Below are 14,152 nucleotides of genomic sequence, written 5' to 3'. Positions count from 1 at the left end.
AACAGTGTTCTCGATGAGGCTGGATCAGTGTCTTATAAAGGATTGTCACAACTTCCTTAACTTTGTACTCTATGCCTCCAGCTGAGGCCTAGCCAGTGATCTATAAAGTTCCAGCCGTATCTCTTTGTTTCTATATTCTATTTCTGCATTTATAAACCTAAGTAACTCATATATTTTTGTAACCACTGTATCAACTTGTCCTGCCACCTTTTAAGGATGTGTGTGGAAAAACACCCAGGTTCTTACCTACAAGAAGTTGACTGGACTGTAGTAAATTCTCCCGCTGTGGTACTAAGTACCTGCTGAAGCTCATGTATCTCCCGTACTTCCCATGGCCCCATAACCACCCTCTCCTCCTCCTGCACCACAGTATGATTGGGTGTAGTCTTGCTACAACCCTTTGTGTTCATCACCACCTTCAGTGACTCAGGATCCTCATTTCTCTAAAGCACGCACTTTTTGAAGTACCCCCACAGCTGCTGAAGTGCTGGTGAAGGGTAATCCTGCAGGGCTGTTAACAAAGCCTTAACAAGTTCAATCTGCCCTTTCTTTGGAGAAAGTCAGAACTCATGATTAATCTGCTCCTGACTTCCCCTGTCATTACACCATATTTTAATGCTGATCAACTTTTTCATAACCTACAGTGGTGTATCGTATCAGGCCCTTTACTTTTGTTAATTTGAATGACAAGTGCTCAAGCATAAACATTTCTCTATTTTCCACATGCAAATCCCCAAAAAGGGACAAAATGTGAAATGACATTCACCAACACCGCAGCCTGCTTCAGCCTTGCTCAGCTGCTTTCACACTTTTTCCTTCCCTGATCCCTTCAGAAGAGCTCTGGGCAACAAAGAGTTTTATAAAAGTCTTTTAGAACCTCCCTCTATTTTCTTAATGTTGTGTCTCAGAGCTCTGGCAGTTTGGGTACATTCCCTCCTCCGACAGCATGGAAACTTTTCATCACTCGACATCTGGTGGAAATCCTGAGCCCTCGCAGTGCGGTGTGTCATGCGAGTTGACATGCGATGCCAGACAGACACAGTGCCCAGAAGCCATTGCCCAAGCAGAGCTGCCCGAATCCAGCTGGTGCGATTAGGTTTCCTTCACTGTCAGCACAGGAGTCCAGAAAAATCTTAACGGGCCATTTAAGTTTCCTGAGTTTAAGCATTCTAAACCACCTGTGGTAGGGCACACAGCCCAATGAGCAGTGGGGCACGGGTTCACCAGTATGACACAACACGTGGCTGCAAGTCAGCTAGGAAGTCAGGGGAAGTGTTGAGTGAGGTACAGTCTCGGAAGGAAATGAATTTGATGAGGGGACTTCGATCACGTGGAGGGGCTGGAGAAGCTGGGATTGTTCTCCTTAGAGCAGAGAAGTTGAAGAAGGAGTTTGATAGAGGTGGTCGGAATCATAAAGGGTGAAGATAGAGTAAACAAGGAGAAACTATTTCTTGTGGCAGAAGAGGGTCAGTGACCAGAGGACACAGATTTAAAGTAATTGGCAAAAGAACCAGGAGAGAGATGCGGAGAGCTTTTTTTTTTCCAAAAAAAAAAATGGGCGTTGTTGTGATCTGGAACGTGCTGCCCGAAAGGACGGTGGAAGCGGATTCGGTAATAACTTTCAAAAGGCAGTTGGAAAATTCCTTGAAGGGGAAATCTTTGCAGGACTGTGGGGAAAGGACAGGGGATTAGATCTAATTGGAGAGCTCCTTCAAAGAGGCACAATGGAATGAGAGGCTTCTGGCTGTGCTATATCATCCGATGACCATGAAAGGGAATGGCTCCAAAATATCCTTACAGCAGATTAGGGGGCACAGGAATATAGTCATCACTTGTACAGGGCTAGTACAAATCAATCTCCACCCTGGCAACAATGTTTTTTTAATAATTAATTCTTGGGATTTAAGCATCCCTTGCAAAACTCAGCATTTATTGTCCATCCCCAGCTGCGCTTAAAGATGTGGTAGTGAGCCGCTTTCTTGAAGTTTTACATTCCAGTTGTTGAAAGTGTACCCCCACAATGCTGTTAGATAGGGAGTTCCAGGTTTGGAACCAATGGCAGTGAATATACAGCTGAGACATGGACAAGTCAGAATGGTGCATGGCTGCAAAGTGAACTTGGAGGTGGCTGTGTTCTCAAGCGCCTGCTGCCCTTACCCTTCTTGGTGGTACAAATCATTGGTTCCCATCAGATTATCTCTCATTTTTCTTAACTTCGGCAAATCTATACCTTTTCAATTCAATCTCCCCTCAAATGACAATCCTGTCCTCACAGGAATCAATCCTTTGTTGCCCCCACTCTAAGGCAAGTGAGTGCTTCTTTAGGTAAGGAGAACAAAACTGTACACAGTGCTCCAGGTATAGTTTCATCAAAGCCCCAGTGGCAGAAAGACGTCCTCACTCATCTTATGCCCTAATTCCCTTGGCCTAGGATGAAGAGAAATCTCTTCACTCAGACGAGTGTGAACATTTATAATAATTCTAACTCAGAGAGCTATAGATGCTCTGTAAATGGGTACATTCCAGACTGAGATTAATATATTTTTGGACACTAAAGGAATCAAGGGATATGGGGCTAGGCCTGGAAAGTGGAATGGATTTGGAAGATCAGCCATGATCTTATTGAATTGTGGAGCTGGCTTCAGGAGCCATATGGCGCATTCCTGCTCCTATTTCTTGCAGTCTTATCTTTCACCTTGAGGTTACTGGCTACTGACTGGAAAGTTCATGTCTAAAGATGTCAAGTAAGAACAGATTGCCTCATCGGTGTTGCTTTGGTTGGACAGCAGTTGGAGACCATCACATGGACAACCTGAGTTTGAGCTCTCTGTAAGTATTATGAGTGTACGGTTATACATATATTATATTATACGAAAGGCCCAATTTCTGCTCCTATGTCTTATGGTCTTATATGATTCAATGATCACTACGAGGCTAAACATCCTTGCAGCTGTATTTTCAATCAGAGGCAGTTTCTTGTAGATCAGACTCCAGAAAAGCAAAGGAAAAGTAAAAAGACAAACGAAAATACAGAATCATCCTGGTCTCTGAGTTATTGGCCTGAAGGGAAGTAATCAATGGAGAAAAACCAAAGGAAGAAGAGGGAAAAGCAACAGACAAGGAAGTCACTGAGGGAACACAGCTGAAAGACTGAATTTTGCATTAAGAATACAAGTATTTTTCGTGCCTTTTGTGAGGCAACAGAGCAGTGCAGCAATTTGGGGAACGACAAGCAGAGTGGCACAGGAAAGGACAGAGAGTTTAATGGTGGTCATGCATTGCTGTGATATCACTTTAAGGGAATAGGCAAATGAGCAGGTGACCATGATGTAAAAGCAGCATGCGACCAGCAGCTAGTAGTGTGTGTTTAGGAATTGTAGCTGTGCTGTTCTCCTGAGTAATAGTTGCTGAACCCATAAAGTCAATCTGCCCACTGAGCCATCCTGGACTGTATCTTCAAATAAAGTGAACCTCCATATGATTGACCAGCCCTGGTGTGAGATTGCATGAAGCAGACATAGGAACACAGTGCAGGATTTTCGGGTCAAAGGTCAGGCGGGCCTGGGATCAGCTGAGAAACAGGCCTCCGCCCGCAATCGGCCCCCGATTTCATGCTGGCTGGCTGGCCAATTAACGGTCAGCCAGTGTGAAAGGCGCGCTGAGAAACTCAGCGCTGCCGGGTTTGGGGGGTGCGGGAGGAGGGCGAGCACCTGAGTCTGCACAGACGCGGGGCAGTGCACACTGAAACCTCCCTGAAGGCAGAGCGCTGCCTCAAGGAGCTGAAGGATATAAAACCCTTAAATAAAGATGTGGAAAATGTGAAAAATAAATGTCCCCACACAGGACTCACTCCCATGAACGTAGACATAATAAAAATTCTGTCAAAACATTTTTTATCTTTTAATTAATGTCGGAAACCTCATCCCACCCCTGGGTGAGGTTTCCTCAAAAGTGTAAAGGCAGTCTGGCCAACTTGCTCGCCCGCCAACCATAAGGTTGTACAGGCAGCAAAAAGTTGCATTTAATTCATTGATTAATGGCCTTAATAGGCCTCTTAATTGTCAGCGGGCACACCGCCGACTCTCATGCATGCCTGCCAACCGAAATATCACGCAAGTGCGCGATGATGCCAGGACGCTCACTCGATGTCATCACGTGCTATTTTACCCCCGAATGGGTCAAGCACGCGCCCACCCACAGGGCGTAAAATTCTGCCCACAGAGTGCATCACCGAATAAACTCCATACAAAGAATATTAATAAAAAATAAATGAAAAGCTCTTCATCTGAATGTGCCACAATATGAGAGATGAACTAATGGCACAAATAGAGATACATGGATTTAGTACAATTGGGTTCAATATAATTGCTATTTGAGAGACATGGCTACAAGTGGCCAAGGTTAGGACAAATATTCCAGGGTACACGACATTTCAAAAAGACAGACAGGGTGGAAAAGGAGAAAGAATAGCCTTGATTATGAAGGAAGATGTAGGAACAGTACCGAGAAAGGATCTTGGCTTAGAAGATATGGAAGTAGAATCAATACAGTTGGAAATTGGGAATAGTAAGGATTACAGAATACTGGTGTGAGTAGTTTATTGGACTTCTAAAAGTTATCTGTTGGACAGGGAATCATGCAAGAAATAGTTGAAATTTGCAACAAAGGCAATGCAATAATCATGGAGGTGGGGGGCTTTAATCTTCATATAGTCTAGACAAATCAAATTGGCAAAGGTGGTCTGGAGAATGAGTTTATAGAATATTCTTAAGACAACTTCCTAGAACAATATGTTGTGAAACCAATTACAGCCAAAGCTATTTTAAATCCAGTATTGTGTACTGATCCAGGGTTAATCAGTAATCTCATAGTAAAAGATCCTGTGATTATAATACAATTGAATTCCATATTAAGTTTGAGAGCAACATACTCAAATCCAAAACCAGAACCTTAAACAAAACTAGATATGAGGGGAGAGCTCATTTCAGTTAATTGGGAAGATGGACTAAAAAGTTATGGAGGTAAATAAACAGTGAGAAACATTTAAAGAAATGGTTCAAACTATTCAACAAAAATACACCCCATTAAAAAATAAAAAACTCAGCAAAAAATGGACCAGGTAAGTTAAGGGTAGTATTAGGTTAAAAGAAGAGGCTTATAATGTTGCTAAAAATAGTAGTAAGCCTGAGATTGGAAGAATTTTAGAAACCCACAAAGGGGGAACCAAAAAATTGTAAGGAAGAATAAAAATAGAACATGAGAGTAAACTATCCAGAAACTTAAAAACTGATTATAAAAGCTTTTACAGATATACAAAAAAGGAGGAAAGTAGCTAAAGTAAACATTGGTCCCTTAGGTTTGGAGATAAGAGAAATCATCATGAGAATGAGAAAATAGCAGAGGTGTTGGACAAATTTTGTGATTGCCTTCACAGTTGAAGGCACAAATTATACAGAAAAAATAGAGGGTACCCAAGGACTAGTAAAAGTGAAGAATTTGAAGTAATTAATATCAGCAGAGAAAAATGCATTCGATAAACTTACGGGACTAAAAGCCAACAAATCCCCAGGACCTGATGGTCTACACCCTAATGTTCTAAAAGAGGTAGCTGCAGAGACAAGGGATCCGCTGGCTATGATTTTCCATAGTTCCCTAGATTCTAGAATGGTCCCAGCAGATTGGAAGCAAATGTTACACTTGCTATTCAGGAAATGGGGGATTTGGGGGGGCGGTGGGGGGAGAAAACAGGGAACTACCGGCCAGTTGGCTTGACATCAGTCAGTGGGAAAATGCTGGAATCTATCATTAAGCAAGTCCTAAAATGCACTTAGAAAATCATAGCATGATCCGACAAATTCAGAATGGTTCTACCAGAAGAAAATCACATTTGACAAATTTATGAGAGTTATTTTTAGGATGCAACTCTGATTATTGAAATGTGACAGTCCCAAAATGCATTACAGCCAATGCAATGTTCTTGAGGTGTCATCACTGTTGTAATATAGGAAACACATCAGCCAATTTGAGCACAGACAGCTCCAAAAAACAGCAGCTTAGTCATAAATGACCAGCTAATCTTTTTAAAGTGATATTAATTAGAGAATAAACATTGGCCAGGTCACCAGAGATAACTCAACTACTCTTCAAATAGTACTACAAGATCTATTTGCGTCCACCCAAAAGATCAATCAGGACACTCAGTTTAATATCTCATCTGAAAGCCAGCACCTCCAAACAATGCAGCACTCCCTCAGTGCTGCAAGCCTGGACTCTGTGATCAGATCCAAGGACTTGAACTCACAACCTCTAACTCAGAGGCTAGAAGCTGTAGCCCATTGAACAACTCCTACCTCATAAAGCATCAAAGTATCACACAATCTTTGCTGCGTGTGAGAGGAGGAGAAAAAAAGCAGAGTTCAATCCTTAGACACACAGAGAGAGAAGTGGATGGAGCTTTGGACCCCAATAATTTATGGCTGCTTTCTTTCCCAGGCTCCCACACAGCGTTGAGGCAAGACCCTGGATGCCCTCTTTTCCTTTCTCACTTCAAATGTCATTTATCATTCCTTAGGCTCAAATGAAATGTGTCAGTAAAAGAAAATGCAGCACGAGAGCTGACATATTGACCAGGAAGTAATAATTTTGACATTTAAAACTCCCTTCACAGAAAAATCTTCTCTGACCAATCAAAGAGGCTTTTTTTCCCCCTAACTGGTCAGTTAGAACTCAGGGGGCAAATAATGTCCACCGGGCAAAATAAAATCTCGGCCAAGAGTTGCTCTCAGTTTGCTGCTCCTTTTACACTACTTGTTACTCAGAGAGTCTTAACCATTTCCAAAAAAAAAGTGTTCAGAATTACACTGGATGTTGATAGAGTAAATAGGGAGTAAATGGCTGAAAATTTGATAAACAGAGAACATAGATTTAAAGAACGATAAGTGATGATGAAGAGGAATCAATCAATTTACGCAGCGAGTTGTGATCTGGACGGTGATTCAATAATAACATTCACAAGGGCACTGGATAAATATTTGAACGCAAAATATTGCTGGGCTATGGGGAAAGAGCAGGGCATGGGACTAAATGGATAGCTCCTTCAAAGAGCCAGCACAGGCACAAAGGGCCAAATGGCCTCCCTCTTTGTTGTACCACTTTATGTCTCTACAGCTGGGTGTTATGACACAGCAGTTGGTAAAGGCTGGTCGTTTAAATTTCAGAGGGAAACTTGAAACAATTGTCATAACTGATATTTTCAAATGGTATGTTTGAGATATAGCCCTGAATTCAGGAATAAGACCACCGAGCCTCAAGAGGTTATTTTTTTATATAAAACTAAATTAAACACTTATTAATATATAACAAATTAAACACATGTACATGTCTACAAATTACTACCATAATAACTTTTGAACAAGTCCCCAAATTAATCACTCTCAGGTAAATCTTCACCAAGGTAACAATAACCCATAGGGCAGAATTTTCTGCCTGTCTGGTGGGCGGGCCCAATCCAATCTCCAACCCAATTAAGGCCCGCCCAGTGTGACATCCGGTGGGAAGTGCTATGCATTCCCTGTGTGGGTGGGGGGGGTGTACGGGGGGGAGGATTCCCCAAAAGCGAGAGTGTGCTCTTTCGCACATGCACATGAAAGAGCGCACATCTCCCTGAGGCAAAGTGCAGCCTCAGGGAGATTCACTTACCTTTTAAAAAGATTAAAAATAGAAAAAAATAAATCCCTAACACGTCCCCCTCATGTGACAATGATACATGAGATGGGACATGTTCATAAATTACAGTAAAACTTTATTAAATCTTTTAGAGCCCACCGGTGGATGAGGTTTCATGTTTTTTTCTATTTGCCACCAGGGATCCTGGCCAGCCCACCAACCTTAAGGGTGGGTAGGTTAATGAGGTAAGCGGGTGAGTGGGTAGGGTGGGTGAGGTAAGTGGGTAGATGGGTGGGTGGTACGTGGGTAGGGTGGCAGGTGGGTGAGGTGGTAGTGGGTGAGGTCAGGAGGGGTAGTCAGGTCGGGGCTAGTCAGGTCAGTTTAGGGGATTTGGTGGCTGGTTGGGTCATGTTGGGGGTGAGCCAGTGGTTCAGGGGTAGTTAGGGTTTCAGGAACGTAGTTGGAGGGCATGGACTTTGCGGGGTGGTCAACGGATAGTAAGGTCGAGTCGTGAGAGGTGGTCAGCAGGTCAAAGAGATACTTGAGTGGGGTCGGGGTAGTCGGAGGGTATCACTGGGATAATCAGGGGGTCAGGGGAGGTAGTTGATGGAGTGGAGGGGTAATCAGGGGGTTGGGCCAGGGGAATTGTTGGGGGGTTTCAGTGTAAGTGATTGGGGAGTGAGGGGGTCTGTTCTGTAGTTAACCACATGTTAGACTAAGGTTTTTCTTTTGAAGATTTCCTGGCTTGATGGGCCAAATGGCCATCTTCTACACTGTAAAGTTTCTGTAATTCTGTGAAGTACATCCGACTCTATCCGTCTCTCCATCTCCCTTTCAGTGGTATATGACAGAGAAAGACAGACAGACAGAGACTGAGAGAGACAGAGACAGACGGAGAGATACAGAGAGAGAGACAGAGAGACAGAGAGATACAGAGAGAGAGACAGAGAGACAGAGAGATACAGAGAGAGAGACAGAGAGAAAGAGAGAAAGAGAGAGACAGAGAGACAGAGAGAAAGAGAGAGACAGAGAGAAAGAGAGAGAGAGAGACACAGAGACACAGAGAGACAGAGAGACAGAAAGACAGAGAGACAGAGAGACAGAGAGACACAGAGAGAGAGAGAGAGAGACAGACAGAGAGAGACAGACAGAGACAGAGAGAGAGGGGTAGAGTGAGAGGCGTTAGGATGACTAAGAGGCAGGTCTCCCCTAAGTCTCCCTTAACTCAATGATACCCCTCTTGCCTCTGAGTTGGGGGAATGTGGGCTTGAGTCCTAATCCAAAAATGTCACTGCAGAGTGCCTAATCTAAATTGACGCTTCAGTGAAGTACTGAGGGAATGATGCATTGTCAGAGATGCAGTCTTTCAAATGAGGCGTTAAAATGAGGTCTGTATGCCCTCAGAAAGGCTGGAAAGATCCTTCAGCACAATTTTGAAGAAGAGCAGGTGTGTTTTCTCTGCTGTCCTGGCCAATATTTATCCCTCAACCATCATCTTCATCAAAGATTATCTGTTCATTATCTCACTGCTGTTTGTGGGAGCTTGCTGTGCACAAATTGGCTGCCACATTTCCTACATTACAACTGTGAATACACTTCCAAAGCACTTCATTGGCTGTAAACTGTTTTGCAATGTCCTGAAACATTGAAAGTCACTATTCAAATATCTGTCCTTCTTCCTTTCTGCCTTGTCCTTCCTTCCTTCTCTTTTTTTCTTCCTTTTATTCTTTCTTTCTGTCATTCATTCTGTTTCTTTCTTTGTCATTTTTCCTTCTTTTTCTCTCATTCATTCCTTCATTCTTTTCTGGCTTTCATAGAGTCATAGAGTCATGGTGTCACAGAGTCATAGAGTCATAGAATCATAGAGTCATAGAGTCTACAGCACAGAAAAAGGCCCTTCGGCCCATCGAGTCTGCGCCCGTCAAACAAGTACCTAACTATTCTAATCCCATTTTCCAGCACTAGGCCCATAGCCTTGTATTCCATGGCATCGAAAGTGCACATACAAATACTTCTTAAATGTTATGAGGGTTTCTGCCTCTACCACCCTTTCAGGCAGTGAGTTCCAGATTCCCACCACCCTCTGGGTGAAAAATTCTTCCTCACATCCCCTCTAAACCTCCTGCCCCTTACCTTAAATCTATGCCCCCTGGTTATTGATCCCTCCACCAAGGGGAAAGATTCCTTCCTGTTTACCCTATCTATGCCCCTCATAAATTTATACACCTCAGTCATGTCCTCCCCTCAATCTCCTCTGCTCCAGGGAAAATAACCCCAGTCTATCCAATCTCTCCTCATCACTAAATCTCTCCAGCCCAGGCAACATCCTGGTAAATCTCCTCTGCAATCTCTCTAATGCAATCACATCCTTCCTATAATGTGGATTCCAGAACTGCACACAATACTCTAGCTGTGGCCTAACCAGCATTTTATACACATCCAGCATAACCTCCCTGCTCTTATATTCTATTCCTCGGCTAATAAAGGCAAGTATCCCATATGCCTTCTTAACCATCTTATCTACCTGTCCCGCTACCTTAAGGGACCAGTGGACATCCCTCTGATCCTTGGTACTTCCCAGGGTCCTACCATTCATCGTGTATTCCCAGTCCTTGTTTGTCCTGCCCAAGTGCACACTTATATCAAATTAAATTCCATTTGCCACTGATCAGCCCATCCGACCAGCCTGTCTATATCCTCCTGTAATCTAAGGCTATCCTCCTCACTATTTAACCACTTCACCAATTTTCGTGTCATCCACAAACTTACCGATCAACCCACCTACATTCAAGTCTAAATCGTTTATATATACCACAAACAGCAAGGGACCCAACACCAATCCCTGTGGAACCCCACTGGACACAAAAACACCCCTCGACCATCACCCTCTGCTTCCTGCCACTCAGCCAATTCTGGATCCAATTTACCAAATTGTCTTTGATGCCATGGGCTCTTACCTTCGGTATCAGTCTCCCATGTGGGACCTTATCAAAAGTCTTGCTGAAGTTCAAGTAGACTACATCAAATGCATTGCCCTCATCTACACACCTGGTCACCTCTTAGAAAAATTCAATCAAATTGGTCAGACATGACCTCCCCTTAACAAAACCATGCTGACTGTCCTTAATTAATTCCTGCCTCTCCAAGTGTAGATTAATTCTGTCCCTCAGAATTGCTTCCAACAGTTTCCCCACCATTGATGTTAGACTGACTGGCCTGTAGTTCCCTGGTTTATCTCTTCCTCCCTTCTTGAATAATGGTACCACATTGGCTGCCCTCCAGTCCTCAGGCACCTCTCCTGTGGCCAGAGAGATATTGAAAATTATTGCCAGCGCCCCTGCTATCTCCTCCCTTGCCTCACTCAACAACCTGGGATACATTTCATCCAGGCCTGGAGATTTATCTACTTTTAATCCTGCCAGACCACTTAGAACCTCCTCCCTTTCTTTGCTAATTTCTTTAATTATATCACAGTCCTTCTGCCTGATTTCCATACCCACATCATCCCTCTCACTTGTGAACACCTATACAAAGTATTCATTTAGAACCCTATCTACGCCTTCTGGCTCCACACACAAATTACCACTATGGTCCTTAATGGGCCCTACTCTTTCCCTAGTTATCCTCTTCCTCTTAATGTACTTATCAAATAACTTTGGGTTTTCCTTTATTTTACCTGTCAAAGCTTTCTCATGCCCCCTTTTTGTTCTCCTAATTTCCTTTTTAAGTTCCCCCCTACACATTCTATACTCCATTAGGGCTTCCACAGTTTTGAGCCCTCGGTATCTGCCATAAGCCTCCCTTTTTCTCTTTATCCAATCCTGTATATCCCTCAACATCCAGGGTTCCCTGGATTTGTTGGTCCCACCCTTTATTTTTACTGGAATATGTTGGCCCTGTACTCTCCCTATTTCCTTCTTGAATGAGTCCCACTGCTCTTATGTAGATTTACCTAAAAGTCGCTGCTCCCAGTCCACTCTGGCCAAATCATATCTGATCTTATTTAAATCAGACTTTCCCCAATTTAGAACTATGATTTCTGGCCCATTTTTGTCCTTTTCCATAACAACCTTGAATCTAACTGAGTTATGATCACTATCTGCAAAATGTTCCCCCATTGATACCGTTATCACTTGCCCAGCTTCGTTCCCTAAAATTAAGTCCAGGATCGCCTCCCCTCTTATAAGACCTTCTACGTACTGACTTAAAAAGCTCTTCTGGATGCATTTTAAGAATTCCACTCCCTCTAAACCTATCATACTATGACTAACCCAGTTAATGTTGGGGAAGTTGAAATCCCCCACTATTACTACCCAATTATTTTTACACTTCTCTGAAATTTGCCTATGTATCTGCTCTTCTATTTTTCTCTGACTGTTTGGAGGCCTATAGTACACTCCTAGCAATGTGATTACTCCTTTTTTGTTTTTCAGTTCTACCCAAATAGCTTCAATTGAGGAGCCTTCTAAGATGTCATCCCTCCTCACTGCTGTAATTGATTCCTTGATCAATATTGCGATGCCCCCTCCTCTTTTACCTCCTTCCCTGTCTCGTCTGAAGACCCTATATCCTGGAATATTGAGCTGCCAATCCTGCCCCTCTCTCAATCCTGTCTCTGTAATGACATCATACTTGCGTGTGTTAAATTGTGCCCTCAACTCATCTGCCTTATTTGTCAGACTCCTTGCATTAAAATAAATACCATCCAACCTTGCCAGACTCTCTTTTGCCTTAACTGGTCTATAATTTCTATGACATCCAGACTCACTTGCTCTCTCTTCTAATTTTGGCTGTGTATCTCCCCCTACTGAACCCCCTCTCAGGATCCTATCCCTCTGCCAAGTTAGGTTAAACCCTCCCCAACAGCACTAGCAAACCTCCCCGCAAGGATGTTGGTCCCATTCTGATTCAGGAGCAGCCCGTCCGCCTTGTACAGGTCCCACCGCCCCCAGAAATGGTCCCAATGTCCCAGGAATCTAAAGCCCTCCCTCCTGCACCATCTCTCCAGCAATGCATTCATCTGGACTAACCTCCTACTTCTATACTCACTAGCGCGTGGCACCAGAAGTAATCCAGAGATTACTACCTTTGAGATCTTGTTTTTAACCTGCTTCCTAGCTCCCTAAATTCTACTTGCAGGACCTCATCCCTCTTTCTACCTATGTTGTTGGAACCAATAAGTACCACAATCTCTGTCTGTTTACCCTCCCTCTTTAGAATGCCCTGCAGCCATTCAGTGACATCCTTGACCCTGGCACCAGGGATGCAACATACCATCCTGGAGTCATGTCTACAGCTGCAGAAACACCTGTCTGTTCCCCTTACTATCGAGTCTCCTACCACTATTGCTCTTCCCCTCTTTTTCCTCCCCTCCTGTGCAGCTGAGTCACTCACAGTGCCATGAGCGTGGCTGCACTCCCCAGAGGAGCTGTCACCCTTACAGTTTTCCAACACAGAAAAACAGTTCTGGAGCGAGATGCACCCTGGGGATTTCCTGACTACCTGCCTGACACCTTTCTTCTGACTGATGGTCACCCATTCCCTCTCTGTCTGCACTTCCGTAAGCTGTGGGGTGACCACGTCTAAACACGTGCTATCCACGAAACTGTCAGCCTCGCGGATGCAGCCCAGTGTCTCCAGCTGCTGCTCAAGCTCCAGAACTCGGAGCTCAAGTAGCTGCAGCTGGCGGCACTTCCTGCACACATGGTCAGTCAGAGCGCAAGGAGCGTCTAGGACTTCCCACATGTCGCAGGTGGTACATAACATGGGACTGAGCTGCCCTGCCTTGCCTCTAGTTGGAAAAAAAATTCTTATTTTAAGTTAATAAAAAAATGTTAAATATTTCATGTACTTTAAATAAAAACGAGGACTCTTGCCTTTCCTTAGCTTAATCTATTTTAAACTGGAGAAAAAACTGGAGAAAAACACTTACACACTACTCACCAATCAGCTCTTACCTTTGTGCTGACATCACTTTTTGAAGCTTCCCTGAACTCACGCTGGTTCTGATCTCTCTTTCATTCTTCCTTTCTGTCTTTATTTCCTTCATTCTTTCTTTCATTCTGTTTTTCTTTCCTGTCTCATTGCTATATTAATGCAAATTCCAGCTTCCTGTTTCACCTGAGTTCACGTAACTATCTCTGAAAAGCACTTCATGCACAAAATTGAAACAATTGCCACCCCCCACACCCCCATCACCACCCCCACCACCCCCCCCCCACCCCACCCCAATCCCCCAACCCCCCACACAACCCCACCACCTCCCCACCCCCCAATCCCCGGGTTAATCAATATCTGTCATCTTTCCCAAACAGAGTTTATCCAGGAAGTAATGCAGTGAAACCCTTGCCCTGTACTTTGCTTCTCCAATAAGTAATGCACATTTTAAATTGTGACAGCTCATCAACCCCTCATTAAAACCCAAAGCTCCAAGGTTCAAATTCCTGATTCCATTACCACATTATGGTTCTCCCCTCTTTGTATTGGA

Source organism: Carcharodon carcharias, chromosome 14, assembly GCF_017639515.1.
Source record: "Carcharodon carcharias isolate sCarCar2 chromosome 14, sCarCar2.pri, whole genome shotgun sequence".
In the NCBI taxonomy this organism is placed as follows: domain Eukaryota; kingdom Metazoa; phylum Chordata; class Chondrichthyes; order Lamniformes; family Lamnidae; genus Carcharodon; species Carcharodon carcharias.
This window is presented reverse-complemented; position numbering follows the sequence as displayed.